The following is a 17,672-nucleotide window of genomic DNA, read 5'->3' as shown; positions in this document are numbered from 1 at the left end:
GGATAAAAAAAGTCTTGGAGGAACTCAGTCGTTCAGGCAGCATCTGAGGAGGAAATGGACAGGCAATGATTTTGGTTGGGACCCAGACTTCAAAATGTTGCTCAAGATTCTTGCATCTGCAGTCTACTGTGGCTCCATTGGCATCTATGGAATTAGAATAGGGGTTAGGGTTAGAACGATGGATAGATGACAAAAACATTGTAAGGAAAATATTTTAGCCACTTCACAAATGGCAGCGCCTGCTTAAGGCAAACCAAGTAGGATGATAATAAACAATAGACAATAGGTGCAAGAGTAGGCCATTCGGCCCTTCGAGCCAGCACCGCCTTTCACTGTGATCATGGCTGATCATCCACAATCGGTACCCCGTTACTGCCTTCTCCCCATATTCCTTAAAGATCCCTATCTTTAAGAGCTCTGTCTAACTCTCTCTTGAAAGCATCCAGAGAATTGGCCTCCACTGCCTTCTGAGGCAGAGAATTCCACAGATTCACAACTCTCTGGGTGGAAAAAGTCAAGTCAAGTCAAGAGAGTTTATTGTCATGTGTCCCACATAGGACAATGCAATTCTTGTTTGTTTTTCCTCATCTCAGTTCTAAACGGCTAACCCATTATTGTTAAACTGTGGCCCCTGGTTCTCGACTTCCCCAACATTGGGAACATGTTTCCTGCATCTAGCGTGTCCAATCCCTTAATAATCTTGTATGTTTCAATAAGATATCCTCTCATCCTTCTAAATTCCAGTGTATACAAGCCCAGTCGCTCCATTCTATCAACATTTCGGGAATCCTGGGAATTAACCTAATTAACCTATGCTGTACTTCCTCAATAGGAAGAATGTCCTTCCTCAAATTTGGAGACCAAAACTGCGCACAATACTCCAGGTGTGGTCTCACCAGGGCCCTGTACAACTGCAGAAGGACCTCTTCTCCTATACTCAACTCCTCTTGTTTTGTAGGCCAATATGCCATTAGCTTTCTTCACAGCCTGCTGTACCTGCATGCTTACTTTCAGTGACTGATGAACAAGGACCCCCAGATCTCCTTGTACTTCCCCTTTTCCCAACTTGACACCATTCAGATTTTAATTTGCCTTCCTGTTTTTGCCACCAAAGTGGATAACCTCACATTTATCCACATTAAACTGCATCGGCCATGCATCTGCCCACTCACCCAATCTGTCCACGTCACCGTGCATCCTCATAGCATCCTCCTCACAGTTCACACTGCCACCTAGCTTTCTAATGCTAAGTTTGAAATTCAAAATAGTGGTTTTACTGTCTGATATCTTAGGGGAAGGGGGGAGATGTCTACTGAGAAATTGAACTTATTTTATCCGCACAGTTATTAATACAGTTTAGGGAATTAATTTCAGGGCAATATAGTGATATTTAAGTTTGATTCCCAGTTTATTAATTAGATTTTAGATGTTTTATGTGCAAAGATATCATACCATTTTGAGAGAAAATGACTGATTATATGCCATTTAGAGAGTAGTGATATCTATCATGAATATCTGATGTAAAAGTAAACCATCTAAATGCAGCAGCATATTTGTAACCTGTTGATACAAAGGTGAGCTGTTGGGTGAAGAAAAATATGTAGTTTCTTAAAACAAGGTTTCAGTTCTATCTCTTCGCAACTTCTCATCCATTTTATTTTAATTGAAATGGAGGAAAGCTCTCTTTCTCATAAAATGGTTCTCTTAACCAGTGTTATATTCCGGACGGCAGAATGAATAACAATTTACACGCTGATTGCCTGGATCACGAGAGAGATTTATCACCCAAAATTCCCTGCTTATATTGAACACCAACTCATTAACATGTACATGAATATGTATTACACTGCTCTCCTTTTTTTAAGCATTAAATCTAAGTATTCAGTTACAATTTTGTTGTTGTGATACTTGATTTAAACCAGTATTTATGAAATCTTAAATGATAAACATAATATTTATTTTACATGTCTACACATTTTCATTTTACTTATACAGTGAGTTACTTAATTTACAAACCTAATCTGACTACTGGTTTACGGATCCTGCCTGATCGTCTAACAGTTACAGGTGTAACAGGTTTAGGTGTTGACTCAACTGTTTGCTTTTTTGGCTCTGTTTTAGTACTCTGACTTTGGCCAGAGGAATCTGTTTCTTTGTCTGTACTAACTGAACTTTGTGTTTCAATCACAGTGGTCTGTTCCAACGCACTTTCAGATAAAAACTCAGGGATTAGGACTTCATGCTTAGTTTTTGGTTCATCTTTGGCTGGAATCATTTGATGAACATGAACACTTTTGATCCTATCTCCAACTTCAACTAAGTATTTTTTCGTTCTACACACTTCCACTATTTTCTAAACATCCCATTTGTCTCGACTGGACTTGTTGGGAGGACTGAGAACACGAACCTGCTCATCTGGCTTGAAGTACCTCGCCTTTTTGTGGGAGTCAAAATGGCGTTTTTGACTTTACTGTTTTTGCTCAACTCTCAAGGCCAAATTGGGTTGAACTAGACTTGGGCGTATTCTTAGCGTACTCTTCATCAACAGTTCTGCAGGTGAGTAACCTGTTGTGTGTTGTGTGGTTCTGTACTTCAGCAAGAAACTAGCCAAATGATGTTTCATGCTGAGCTTTGAACTACCCTGCAAAACCTGCTTCTTGAGAGCATCTTTGGTTATTCAAACAGACCTTTCTGCCGACCCGTTGGAGGCTGGATGGTAGGGGGGAACAAGTGTGTGTTTTACACCATTCCGCTGCATGAACTCTTTGAACCGTTCTGAACAAAACTGAGGCCCATTATTAGAAACAAGTTCATCCGGTAAACCATGGAATGCAAAAATTGATCTCAATTCATTTATGGTACACACAGTAGTAGTGCTTGACCCCATATGCTTAACCTCAATCCATTTGGAATGACTATCTACTTGTACCAGAAAGTGATCATTACCCTTTTCACAAAAATCTACATGAACTCTCTGAAAAGGTCTAATTGGCCATGACCAGGGTTGCAGTGGTGTTTTTGGTGGTTTACTCTGGCAATTTTGGCAGATGCTACATTTGCTCACCAGTGACTCGATGTCACTGTCAATACCAGCCCAATACACAAAACTTCTGGCAATTGACTTCATGCTGACAATGCCAGGATGTTCGGCATGAAGTTCATTCATAATTTTGTTTCTCAAAGACTCTGATACAACCACTCTGTAGCCCCACTGAATGCATCCCTGCTCACATGATAATTCATGGCATTGATTATGGAAAGGCTTCAGCTCTGAGTTCAATCCACTATCGATTTCAGTCCAACCATTCAATGTCTGTTCATAGACCCTCTTTAGCACGGTGTCTTTCTTTGTTTCTGCTGCAATTTCTGTTGCAGTCATCGGAAAGCCTTAATCTACCACTTGCAGTGTGTAGATTGAGTTCTCACTTCCCATGTCAGAGTTCTCATGGGGCAACCGGGACAACGCACCTGCAACTGTACTCCACCTTGTACTCCACCTTGTAGTCATACTGGGACAGCAAAATTTCCCAGCGCTGCATCCTTGATGCCGCCATGGAAAGTATAGCTGACTTGGGACCAAGTATCACTAGTAGTGGTTTGTGATCAGTCACTAGGGTGAATGGTCTGCCGAGAAGAAACTGATGGAATTTCTTGATTCCGAAGACGATGATGAGTGCTTCCTTTTCTATCTGTGCATAATTGCCCTCACTCGGTGATAGGGTGTGGGATGCAAAAGCAATTCATTACGTGGGAGATCACTGCACATACACCATAACTTGAAGCATCACAAGCAAGTTTCATCTCGTGTGTCATATCGTAGTGAACAAGGAGTTTGTCACTTGTCAAGTTTTCCTTGCAGATGTCATATGCACGTTGCTGTTCCTTTCCCTACGTCCATTTCACATCTTTTTGTAGCAGATGATGTAGTGGCTGTAGCACAGTTGCTAAATCTGGAAGGAATCGTGCATAGAACTGCACCATCCCAAGGAATGATCGTAGCTCTGACACATTGTTGGGTTTTGGAGCATTCACTATTGCTTCCACTTTCGCCTTCACAGGGCAATGTCCGTTGGCATCTGAGTCCAAGGTAGACCACCTCTGACTGCGCAAATGCACATTTACTTTGTCACAGTTTGACATTGTGGCAGTTCAGTCGTGTGAGAACTTGCTCAAGGATTTTCAGATGTTCTACCATGCCCTCTGTGAATATCAGTAGGTCATCCTGGTTGCACACACAGTGTGGAATGCCTTGTAACATTTTGTCTATGACAGACTGAAAACATTTCGGGGAGGATTTCACACCATAGGGCAGCTTTGTATATGAATACAAGCTCTTATTTGTGTTGATAGTCAAGTACTGCTGACTCCTTGTCGACATTGAGTTGTGAGTAAACGTGAAACAAATCCAGTTTAGTGAAGACTCTTGCTCCACTCAGTTCTGCGTACAGATCTTGCGAGGTTGGAAACTGATATTGTTCGTCATCAACGGCTTGGTTGATTGTGACTTTGTAGTCACCACATAGTCGAACAGTTTTGTCGGCTTTGGGTACGGCCACAATTGGCGTTGCCCAGTTACTCTGGTCTGTCTTCATGAGTACTCCATTCCGCTCTAACCTGTTGAGTTCTTCCACTTGTTGCTTTAGTGCATATGGTACAGGTCTTGGTCGACAATACACAGGTTTCACATCTTGCTTAAGACGAATGTGTGCAGAATACCCTGTTATTCCAGTGTAAGTGTCGGCAAAAATGCTTGCATGTTTGCTTATGACGTTTTCAAGACGTTTTCAAGCTAGTAACCAATCATCTGAGTCCTTCTGGTGATTTACAACATCAGTCACATGACCCCCCTTCACTGGCCTCACAACCTTCGTTTGCCTGTTATATAACTTTGCTTATTTTATTTCAACACAGCAAAACCCCAGTAGGCTCAATTATCAAAGACCTCAAAATATAAGATACATATGTAATACAATGATCACACATCATATACACTTTCCATACCATACCAAGAAGAAAGATATTTCTATAAACCTAAACAAAGTCTAATGTTTACATTCCTACTAAGACAATACATTTCATAAATTGTTTCACTACAATTTTACACAGTTTAAAATATCATTACCTATGTATTTAAAACATTAATTATATGAGTTTGCTGAATTACAGTTTCTAAGTTCAAAACACATACACATCTCCCAACCAGGCATACATGGGTCATAAATCTGTCAATAAGTGTTTGGTGCCAGGATACAACTTAATTCTAATTTGTAGCCCCTTTCCTGCTATCTGCAAGCCAGATTTCCAATCTCACTACAGGGTATTTTACAAATATTACAGAACAAAGCGTAAATTCACAACTCAGAATTAAATCAGAATTACATCTGCTTCTTCGACTTTCTATAAACATATCCATCAATCTAATTCTTTTCCTCTCCAAGCACCCATCCCTTATCACAACCTCATTATAATTTAACATAGCCAAGGCTAACTACAGGGTCTATTATCTCTCAGCCTTGAATTCTGTCTCAAACTCAGCATAACCCTCACAGCTTAAGAATGTGCCATAGAGAAAGAGCAGATGACCTCTGGCCTAAGAAGAGGCCCCTATTCAGCTATCCATTCTTCAACACAAAGTCATATCAAATACAATTTCCTCCAGCGTTACAATTGCCTCAAAGCAATAAACCAAGCCAAGCAGGTTCAAATTCAGGCCTCCATGCTTTGATTCATCTTTCCCTGTGTGTATGTTTCATTGTACTTTATTTCGTTAGGAGATATATGTCTGAAAACCTTAAGCTTTTCTTTTGCAAATTACCTAGCTTATATAAAAGTCACTATCAGAGCGGTTCTATTATATATTTCCTCATAACTTGCCAAGACTACTACAGAAACTTTTTCTCGATATTATCTCTACCACCATGAAGGACAAAGACAGCAAGTGAATAAAACACCACTGTCTGCAGGTACTTTTTAATTGCACACTATCCTAATATTGAAACTTATCATTGCTCCTTCATTGCTGGGTCGTAATGTTGGAACTCTCTTCCCGATAGCATTTTGGGAATTCATTCACCAGATACATTGGAGCAGAAGTACAGTAGGTGGCTTATCATTACCACTTCATGGGCATTTAACAGTGAATAACAAATCCTGGTCTCGACAGCAGAACCAACATTGCAACAAAATGAGTAGATTAAAACAAAAATATAGGATTACAAGAATAGTTAAAAACACCAAAGGCCATTCATCTAGCACTATCTCCTGTCTATCTCTCTGATAGCAAAATGTATTTGGATTTTGCCTCTGTCATAATAATAATAATCTTTCAAAACTCTTTAGATTCTGGAGTAGTTCCTGAGGATTGGCGGGTAGCAAACGTAACCCCACTTTTTAAGAAGGGAGGGAGAGAGAAAACGGGGAATTACAGACCAGTTAGTCTAACATCGGTAGTGGGGAAACTGCTAGAGTCAGTTATTAAAGATGGGATAGCAGCACATTTGGAAAGTGGTGAAATCATTGGACAAAGTCAGCATGGATTTACAAAAGGTAAATCATGTCTGACGAATCTTATAGAATTTTTCGAGGATGTAACTAGTAGCGTGGATAGGGGAGAACCAGTGGATGTGGTGTATCTGGACTTCCAGAAGGCTTTCGACAAGGTCCCACATAAGAGATTAGTTTACAAACTTAAAGCACACGGCATTGGGGGTTCAGTATTGATGTGGATAGAGAACTGGCTGGCAAACAGGAAGCAAAGAGTAGGAGTAAACGGGTCCTTTTCACAATGGCAGGCAGTGACTAGTGGGGTACCGCAAGGCTCAGTGCTGGGACCCCAGCTATTTACAATATATATTAATGATCTGGATGAGGGAATTGAAGGCAATATCTCCAAGTTTGCGGATGACACTAAGCTGGGGGGCAGTGTTAGCTGTGAGGAGGATGCTAGGAGACTGCAAGGTGACTTGGATAGGCTGGGTGAGTGGGCAAATGTTTGGCAGATGCAGTATAATGTGGATAAATGTGAGGTTATCCATTTTGGTGGCAAAAACAGGAAAGCAGACTATTATCTAAATGGTGGCCGACTAGGAAAAGGGGAGATGCAGCGAGACCTGGGTGTCATGGTACACCAGTCATTGAAAGTGGGCATGCAGGTGCAGCAGGCAGTGAAGAAAGCGAATGGTATGTTAGCTTTCATAGCAAAAGGATTTGAGTATAGGAGCAGGGAGGTTCTACTGCAGTTGTACAGGGTCTTGGTGAGACCACACCTGGAGTATTGCGTACAGTTTTGGTCTCCAAATCTGAGGAAGGACATTATTGCCATAGAGGGAGTGCAGAGAAGGTTTACCAGACTGATTCCTGGGATGTCAGGACTGTCTCATGAAGAAAGACTGGATAGACTTGGTTTATACTCTCTAGAATTTAGGAGATTGAGAGGGGATCTTATAGAAACTTACAAAATTCTTAAGGGGTTGGACAGGCTAGATGCAGGAAGATTGCTCCCGATGTTGGGGAAGTCCAGGACAAGGGGTCACAGCTTAAGGATAAGGGGGAAATCCTTTAAAACCGAGATGAGAATAACTTTTTTCACACAGAGAGTGGTGAATCTCTGGAACTCCCTGCCACAGAGGGTAGTCGAGGCCAGTTCATTGGCTATATTTAAGAGGGAGTTAGATGTGGCCCTTGTGGCTAAGGGGATCAGAGGGTATGGAGAGAAGGCAGGTACGGGATACTGAGTTGGATGATCAGCCATGATCATATTGAATGGCGGTGCAGGCTCGAAGGGCCGAATGGCCTACTCCTGCACCTAATTTCTATGTTTCTATGTCATCCTTCACAATTGCCTAATTGTGATCTCATGAAGAAATCTATGCTTTATTTTTTAAATAATATCTTTCATGTAATGATCCTGGTTCACTTTATGTACTACACTGTATATATTGCATGGCATATTAGAGAAAACCAATATGTTCATTGTTAACTGCAGCAATAAAGGAATCGGAACCTCTATATTTACAAGCAAGGAATTATTCATATGTAAATATTCTACTTCCAACTCCAACCACAATTACCCTCTTTGTAAAATAACTGAAACATTTTGTTTCTTCAGAAAGCATGAAATGTACTTGGACAGACATTAATAATGAAAACATATTTATTTTCAAAAAGGCACCCTCAATCCTGATCTTCTCCAGATTCTGATTTTCAAGAATAAACCAAGATTTATCCAAGGTTTAACCAATAATTTTTTTTAATTGTATTTAGTCATGTTGCTGTGCGGAGTTGTGTCACAAAGATCTGTGCTCAGGTGAAATTACAACACGCTGCATTGATATCCCAAGCATGTGACTGAAGTTATTCCTAACATATTCCCTGCAGCTAAGCAGCAATCTATAACAATTGATTTGGAGTCAAGATGATAAGAAAATACTAACATGATTTTTTTTTCTGTTAGTAATTGAGTCTTTTTCTCAGGGTGCAAATGTTAAATACTAGAGGGCACATATTTAAGATGAGAGGGAGGGAGTTTAAATGAGTTTGGGAGGCAAGCTTAGTTTTTATTTTACACTGAGCAGGTACCTGAAAAGTCCCGCCAGGGGAGGTGATAGAAGGAGATATAATAGCAACATTTTAAAACTATTTATAAAGGTGCATGATCAGGCAAAGAATGGGAAGATATTGGCCATGCACAGGCAGATGGGAATAGTTTATACAGTGGTGGCATCAGAGCTGGCATTGACATATACAGCATGAAAACATGTCCTTTTGACCTCTGTGTCCTCGCTGACCACCAGTTCACACTAATTCTGTGTTTTCCAACTTTCGCATCCACTCCTTACACAACACATGGTGAGCCATTGACCTATTCCTGAGATGCACTGATCATATTCTATCCTTGAGCTGTGTCAATTAGGATTAATAAAATGGAAATGTAATTATTATGTTGAGTTTCTTTAAGGATATGTATAGTAGACTGAAATCTGGTTAACAAATAAAAGACAAAGTGTAAATAAGCAGGCTCTTCTTTGATTGGCACATTTTGCTGATTAGACTACTACAGTGGGCTCCAGCAATACAGAATTATATCAACTAGTTAATTGTGGGGACCAAATGTGACATGACACCAAACTAATTGGGAATGTGAGTAGTGATGAGAATGTAAAGGCATTTCACCAGAATACGGACAAAGTAAATGAATGGGTGGCCACATTGTAGATGGAGTACTATGTGGGGCAAGTTGAGCTTATCAACTTTGAAGGAAAAAATAGAAATACTATGTATATTTAAATGGTGAGGGTTTGTGAAATGTCAATGTTCAAAGGATAATGGGTGCACTAGTCACTAACACTAACATAGAGGGAGCAATGGAGGTGGTGCAGCTGGCCTCAGGTCTGATCTGGCAGATTAAAACTGAGCACCCATGAGGTGATGTGGACAACCAGCAACAGCTGAAATGAACATCACCACACTAAAACTTCAAGGCCCTGCATATCCATAAAATGATCATTACGATCAAACTAGCAGCACAAACCAATTTCATTGCGAGTGTGAAAAGGCATACCAGGAGCAGCACCGGGTATACCAAAACATTATGAGATGCCACCGCAGTACACCACAGGATTTCATCCATGCTGAGCATGACCACCAGCCTGCAATAGGTAGCGGTGATCTTGCCAGTAGTGGTTATCATCAAAGCTCTGCAATCCTCTCACATCTTGTGAGAAATAATACATAACGAGGAAAAGGGTGACTAGAGAGAGAGTGGGACCCCTCAGGATTCAAAGCGGTCAACTGTGTGTGGAGCCAGAGGATTTCTCCTCTCTGCTTACCGAGGAGAAAGACAGGAGGATGGAGGAACTTGGGGAAGTCATTGGAAGTGTCTTGGGAGCAGTGATGTGTTACGGTCGAAAAGGTGCTGACCGTACTATAGTGTATGAAGGTAGACAAATCTCCAGGACCTGATCTGATATATGCGAGGACATTGTGAGAAACCAGAGAGGAAATTGCAGGAGCGCTGGTTGAGATTTATGAGTCGTCTTTAAATACAGGAGAGGTGCTGGAAGACTGGAGAATGGCAAATGTTGTGCCTCTATTCAAGAAGGGTTGTAGGGAAAATGCTGGGAACTATAGGCCAGTGAGCTTAACATCTGTCATTGAAAAGCTACTAGAGAGTATTCTGAGGGATAGGATCTACAAGCATTTAGATGGACAAGGGCTGATTAGGAATAGTTAGAATGTGTGAGGTCGTGTCTCACAAATCTGAGTTTTTTGAAGATGTGACCAAAAAGGTCGATGAGGACAGGGCTGTAGATGTATATATGGACTTCAGCAAAGCATTCAACAAGGTTCCGCATGATAGGCTGCTCTGGAAGGTTATATTATGGGATCCAAGGAGAGATAGTTGAATGGATAGAATATTGGCTTAGTGGAAGGAAGCGGGGGTGATGGTGGGTTGCTTCTCGGACTGGAGGTCTGTGACTAGTGATGTGCCTCAGGGTTCGGTGCTGGGCCTGTTACTGTTTGTCATCTATATCAATGATTTGGATGAGAATATGCATGGTAAGATTAGCAAATTTGCAGATGATACAAAAGTGGGTGGTTTTGCAGATAGTGAAGATGGTTGTGAAAAATTGTAGCAGGATCTTGATCGATTGACTAGATGGGCTGAGGAATGGTTGTTGGAATTTAATACAGAGAAATGTGAGAAGTTGCATTTTGGGAAGTCTAATATGGGCAGGACCTACACAGTGAATGGTAGGCCTCTGGGTAGTGTTGTAGAGCAGAAGGATCTAGGAGTGCAGGTGCATGGTTCCTTGAAGGTCGCAGGTAGATCAGGTGGTCAAAAAGGCTTTTGGCACATTGGCCTTCAGCAGTCAGAGTATTGAGTATAGAAGTTGGGAGATCATGTTGCAGCTGTACAAGATGTTGGGTGAGGCCGCATTTAGAGTATTGTGTTCAGTTCTGGGCACCATGCTATAGGAGAGAAGGAAAGGACACAGAGAAGATTTTCGAGGATGTCGCCAAGAATAGAGGGTCTGAGCTATAGGGAGTGGTTGAGTTGGCTGGGTCTCTATTCCTTGGAGCACAAGATGATGAGGGGTGATCTTATAGAGGTGTATAAAATCATGAGAGGAATAGATCGGGTAGACACACAGAGTCTCTTGCCTAGAGTAGGTGAATCGAGGAACAGAGGACAGGTTTAAGGTGAAGGGGAAAAAGATTTATTAGGAATCTGAGGGGGTAACTTTCACTCAAAGTGTGGTGGATGTATGGAACAAGCTGCCAGAGGAGATAGTTGAGGCAGGGACTATCTCAACATTTAACAGACAGTTAAACAGGTACATGGATAGGACAGGTTTGGAGGGATATTGACCAAATGCGGGCAGGTGGGACTGCTGTAGCTGGGATATGTTGGCCGGTGTGACATGTTAGGCCAAAGGGCCTGTTTCCACACTGTATCGCTCTATGACTAAATGCTGGAAGACAATTAAACAGCAATGAGAAGAGGAAATTCCATGAAAATCGCCATCATCAGCAGTGATTGGCTCAACATGAGTGCTGAAGACCTAAAAAAAAAACAAACCTAATCAAAAACCAAAGATGTACTTGCTGTAACAGGTGTACATTGAAAATTCATCATAATGTTTCTCAAATGCCAGGTCTGTTACACGATAAAAGATTGAATGGGATAGGCATTTATTATTTAGAGCTTAGAAAAATGAGAGGTGACTGCTTTGAAATGTATAAAATAACTTTAGTGTATATGCTGGTATGATGTTTCTCTGGCAGAGGATTTCAACTAATGGTCACAGTCTCAAAATGAGGATGGCTGTTTACAACTAAAATTGTGCAAGATGGGGCGAACTGATGAGTAAATATTCTGAATTGTCTTCACTGGAGGATCAAAAAAGCTCTATTGTCGGTTTCATTAAAAACTGAGATTTTTGGAATCCAACTCAATTAACAAATCTATACTTCATGCTGCCTCGGCAACGCAACCAGCATAATCAAGGATGTGTCTCACCTTAGGCAATCCCTCTGCTCCCGTCTAATCAGGCAAGAGGTACAGAAATGTAAATACCCATACCTCCAGATTCTTGGACAGTTTCTTCCCAGCTGTTATCAGGCAACTGAACCATACTATCACCAATTCGGGAGCAGTCCTGAGCTACCATCCATCTCTTTGGAGACTCACAGTCTAAAAATTTGGACTTTTATAGACTTTATCTTGCACTATCTTTCCGCAAATGGGATAGTACATAACAAAATAGCTTTTCACTTTACCTCGGTACACATGACAATAAACTAAACTATAAAATAATAGAAAGGTTATGGTCAATAGGGCTGAAAATAGTATTCTTGGTCTTTGCTGCCTCATATTCTCATGCTCCTTGTCTCTGAAACTCTTATGCTAACCATATTTTCTGTTGTACCAATTCCATTTGCTTTGACAATTCTCTTGTGCATTGCTTCTTTGAACTTTCATTTTCTTTGGTATCTATCTATCTATCTATCTATCTATCTATCTATCTATCTATCTATCTATCTATCTATCTATCTATCTATCTATCTATCTATCTATCTATCTATCTTACTAAAAGTCTGATCTTGACCACTTCCTGTTGTTCTGTATATTGATTTTAGAAAAAAACGCTGCCACTTACGGCTGTGATTATTGGCCATCTTACACAGTCCCCCTCCGCTGCGCAGGACAAAAGGATTTTTCCCATCGATGAAAAATAAGAGTTATTAGTGTTTTAAAAAAGTTGAGATTCTCTCTTCTGAAGGCCACGCCCCTCCGGAGGGACCATAAAACCCGGAAGTGTTGAGTGCCTCAGTCAGTCTCTGCAAGATGGGGGAGCGAGAGGGTCACGTCTCTCAGTCTGAGCTGCGAATAACACTGAACACATGTCTACTAAACTGTGAGTGGTTTTACTGACCTGTCAGTGCCCTTAATGTGGTTTGAAAATATAGTTTGGAAATGCTAAAGCTGTGTTGCCTTTTGTTTGGAAATGCTAAAGTTGTGTTGCCTTTGGTTTGGAAATACTAAAGCTGTGTTGCCTAATTAAAGTTGCCTTGCCTAATTAAAGTTGCCTTGCCTAATTAAAGTTGCCTTGCCTTCTATATAATTAAAAGTCTGTGAATGACACTGTCAGTGCCCTTAATGTGGTTTGAAAATATAGTTTGGAAATGCTAAAGCTGTGTTGCCTTTGGTTTGAAAATGCTAAAGCTGTGTTGCCTTTGGTTTGGAAATGCTAAAACTGTGTTGCCTTTGGTTTGGAAATGCTAAAGCTGTGTTGCCTTTGGTTTGGAAATACTAAAGCTGTGCTGCGTTTGGTTTGTAAATGCTAAAGCTGTGTTGCCTTTGGTTTGGAAATACAAATGCTGTGTTGCCTTTGGTTTGGAAATGCTAAAGCTGTGTTGCCTTTGGTTTGGATATGCTAAAGCTGTGTTGCCTTTGGTTTGGATATGCTAAAGCTGTGTTGCCTAATTAAAGTTGCCGTGCCTAATTAAAGTTGCCTTGCCTAATTAAAGTTGCCTTGCCTTCTATATAATTAAAAGTCTAACCTTAACCACTTCCTGTTTGCGCTTTATATTGATTTTAGAAAAAATGCTACCACGTACGGCTGTGATTTTTGGTCATCATACTCAGAGTCCCCCTCCGGTGCCGAGGATTTTTCCCATCAATGAAAAATAAAAGAGTTATTAGTGTTTAAAAAAACTCTCTCCTGTCAATCACGCCATGAAGGATACGCCCCTTCTGGTGGGAGGGGGGGAGGGACTATAATACCCAGAAGTGTGGGCGTGGCTCAGTCTCTGCAAGATGGAGGAGGGAGAGGTCATGACTCTATGTCCTTAGTGACCTTGCACCCTGCTTGAAATGGTATGAAACTGCACTTGAATTTGGTGGCCTTGCACCCTGCTTGAAGTGGTAAGAAACTACACATGAATTTGGTGGCCTTGCACCCTGCTTGAAATGGAATTTCAAGGAATAGCCGTGAGCCAACTGCCAGCCCACCAGCCGTGAGTGAGTGAGCTGCCAGCACAACAGGCTTGAGTGACTGAGCCACTAGCCCAAGAATCCATTCGGCCCACAATGTCCATACTAGCCCTCTGGAAACCAGTCCCTTCAGCCCACAACATCCATACTAGCGCTCCAGAAAGCCCCCCCCCGCGAGTGCGAGTGTGTGTGTGTGAGTGTGTGTGTGAGGTGGAGGGTGTGTGTAAGTGTGGGTGTGTGTAAGTGTGTGTGTGTGAGTGTATATTGGAATTGGTGGAGAGGTGGAATATTGCGTTGGGGGACCAGCCCTCCCGTGTGATGCTGGGACCCAACGGGTCCCACTTAGTCTAGTAAATACCTAAAGTTCCAAAATGAATGAATTTTTATGTCAATTATTTTCTGTTTGGCTTTCCTTTTTAAAAGAGCGCAGTAAATTGAGACATTAAAAAAACGTTGAGTTGGGTGGTTGGGTGGGGTAGGGTAGGTATGGAATGGGCACATAGGGTGCGAGCATTTTCCAAGTGAAATATGGGGTACTGTTTCCAATTTGCATGTGACCTCACCCCGACAGTGGAGGAGCCCCAGGGCAGAAAGGTCAGTATGGGAAGGGGAGATAAAATGTTTGGCAACTGGGAGATTACGTAGACCAAGGAGGACTGAGCATAGCGGTTCAGTGAAACGATCTCCTAGTTTGCGTTTGGTCTCGTCAATATATAGGTGTCCACACCGAGAACAACGGATACAGTAGATGAGCTTGGAGGAGGTGCAAGTGCCTCACCTGAAAGGACTGTCGGGGTTTCTCGATGAAGTCGAGGGAGGAGGTATAGGGAATAGCTGTTATATCTCCTGTGGTTGCAAGGTAATGTTCCTGGGGTGGTAGTGTTTTGGGTGGGAAGGGATGAGTGAACCAGGGAGTTGCAGAGGGAATGGTCTCTGTGGAAAGCAGAAAGGGGTGGAGATCGGAAGATGTGACTAGTGGTGGGATTCCGTTGGAGGTGACAAAATCAGGCCATTGACCTAAAATGTTAATTCTATTTGTCTCTTCACTGATGCTCCATGGACTGCTGAGTATTTCCAGCATTTTCTGTTTTCATTGCACTAAAACAATATTTCATTGGCTAAGTATTAATTTGAAGGGAAAGCAATACAGCTACTTTTTAAGTACAAGTCTTTCTTTCACTATTCAAATTACTCAAATCTGGTTTTATGTCAAAGCATTGATTCCTGATCATGTTAACATTTTTCATCATCAATCCAGTAATGATTTTCGCCAATTAGATAATCTGATTGTGAATGGGAAATTGACTGTGAATGATGAAGGTGAACAACCCAGATCTTGCACTGAGTTAGGCAGTTGTAGGTAAGAACAAATGGCTCTTAAATAAGAAGCTGTCATTGTGACTATTAAACCATGGGGAGGACATCAAAGGCTTGGTTGGACTACTGTGGACAGGGCGTCCAACAATGACACCATCTTACTCTTGTGGTAATTATTATTCTACCCAGCAGAAAGTTTTTTTCCAGATTCCTTTCGCACTAACTTTATGTGGGTACTTATTTACTATTTGGTTTTAAAGCTATGACTTGGAACAGCTTGGCTAGAGGAATGCCTTGCTCTCGATTCCAAGTACTCAATGCTTCAGCCAGCACATTGTGACAACCCAAATCATTTGCTAAATATAATGGTGTATGCTGTATTTTGATGTCACTTAAGGAGAGAAGGATATAGTTTTCCTAGATGATCAGCGCCTCAGGAGGAGGCTAATATGGATTATGCTGTCAGTCTGATATTTGACCATTGTATGGAGATGCTCGTCCTATTTTGTCATGTCTCCAGGCGATAGTGAGGACGACTTGACAGGTCAACATGCCTTTGTCTTGTTCAAATCTTATGCAGATTTATTCACATGGACATGACAGAATCGCATCTAGCATTACGAGAATTTTTTAATGGAGACACAAGCGAGTGAACATGCTGGATTCTGGAATACAAAATAAAGCTCTGGAGAAACTCAACTCTTTGTTTTTTTGCTCAGGGTCCCAAAGTCTGAAGAACGGCCTCGACACTAAATGTCGTTTGTCCATTTCCCTCCATCGATGCTGCCTGACCTGCTGGTTCATCCAGCACATTATTTATAATTCAATGCTGATCAAATTTATTATTTGTTTCAAAACTCAGTTTGTATTCCTCATTTTATCCCTCAGGTTCCTGCTAAGTCCATTGTTAGAACCCACAATTGGAGAACAACGGTCACAATGTGAGTACACAAAAATGTTTTAATAATTTCTGCATTTTTCTTTCAACATCGATGTAACGTTGTATACTTTTTGAAAGATTACCTTTTGTTAATTAGCCCAGGTGCCAGTATGATTTATGACGTGTTTTCCGGTTTCTACCAATGCTTCTGCAGTTCACCTGCCAATGTCCCGCGCCTCATTTTTCAAGTATATTTGCCTTTATTATGAAGATCTTGACTGTGAGGATTTGGTGACATGGGAAAATCACTGGCATATGCACAGTCCTGCTGCTCCACTCTGTTGAGCTTCTTCGTTGTGGAAAGTTTAATTAAAAATAAAATATCTCAGGAAGAACAACCCAAAAGGTTCAACTGCCTGTGGCCAAGGTGAGAACTGTGTCTTTTAGGCTCAACTTCCATTGGTGATTACTTGCACAATAGCTTATAGACTATTGTGCAATAAATTACCAATGGAAGTTGAGCTTACTGAGATATTTTATTTTTAATTAAACCATCTATATCAAAACCAACTGGCCTTAAGATCACCAAATTGTCCATTTTAACTGATTTCTTGTTCTGCTCTCATTGACTGGGTAAAAATACATTTAATTGAATATATTGGATTTGAGTAATCCTGCTTACACTTTCAATTAATTTTATGCACCATCTAAAGAGGAAATTTGAATTTGCATATGATGCAAAATTATAACGCTTTTTAATAATGGGATCTGTGGGATTTAGAATGTTACATTCATCCTAATACCTTGCTGGAGGATGAGTTCTAATACTGGTTAGAACTCATGGTTTGTGCACATTTATTCTGGAGATTTTCTATCAATATGCCCCATTGTGAGAGATAAATAAAAAGGTGTCAGGTTTTGCGTCAAGAATGTTTTATTGTCACACTAGACCAAGTTAGACCCGTTGGGTCCCATCCCCCAACGCGGGGCGGGGGAGCAGCGTCACAAGGGAGGGCTGGTCCCCGAACGCAATATTCCACCACTCACCCATACCTCCCAACTGCGCAAGCACGGCTGATGGGTTCCCGTTGTGACATAGAAGATGGAGGCATTACTGTGCAGGCTAAGTGCAGACCCATTGGGTCTGCTCCCCCAACGTAAGATTCCACCACTCACACATAGCCCCCAACTGCGCAGGCGTGGCTCATATCTCCTCATCCCCCAGCACTCCCTCCTCTTCCTCTTCACCTTCCCTCTTCATTGCCTGGAGAGGGAGGGGGTAGAGAGGGAGGAGTAGTACAGAGGGAGAGGGGGTAGAGAGGGAGGTGGGGTAGAGAGGGAGGTGGGGTAGAGAGAGAGGTGTGGTAGAGAGGGATGGGGGTAGAGAGGGAGTGGGGTAGAGAGGGAGGGAGGGGGATGGGGGTAGAGAGGGAGAGGGGGGGTGTAGAGAGGGAGGGGGTTGAGGGAGAGCGGCAG

General features: G+C 41.6%; 1 protein-coding gene across 3 annotated transcripts in view; it reads left to right on the top strand.

The window, feature by feature from the left end:
* The window catches only part of rfx3 (regulatory factor X3), a 291,788-nt gene that overhangs the window by 67,952 nt on the left and 206,164 nt on the right, over positions 1-17,672 (top strand). For all 3 annotated transcript variants that reach the window (XM_033017807.1, XM_033017806.1, XM_033017810.1), the window contains exon 2: positions 16,205-16,257. The gene's annotated coding sequence lies outside the window, so the exon portion shown is untranslated. The remainder of the gene's footprint in view (positions 1-16,204; positions 16,258-17,672) is intronic.

This window comes from Amblyraja radiata, chromosome 3 (genome assembly GCF_010909765.2).
Source record: "Amblyraja radiata isolate CabotCenter1 chromosome 3, sAmbRad1.1.pri, whole genome shotgun sequence".
In the NCBI taxonomy this organism is placed as follows: Eukaryota; Metazoa; Chordata; class Chondrichthyes; order Rajiformes; family Rajidae; genus Amblyraja; species Amblyraja radiata.
The sequence above is the reverse complement of the archived record's forward strand: the minus strand, read 5'-3'. Positions and strand labels throughout refer to the sequence as shown.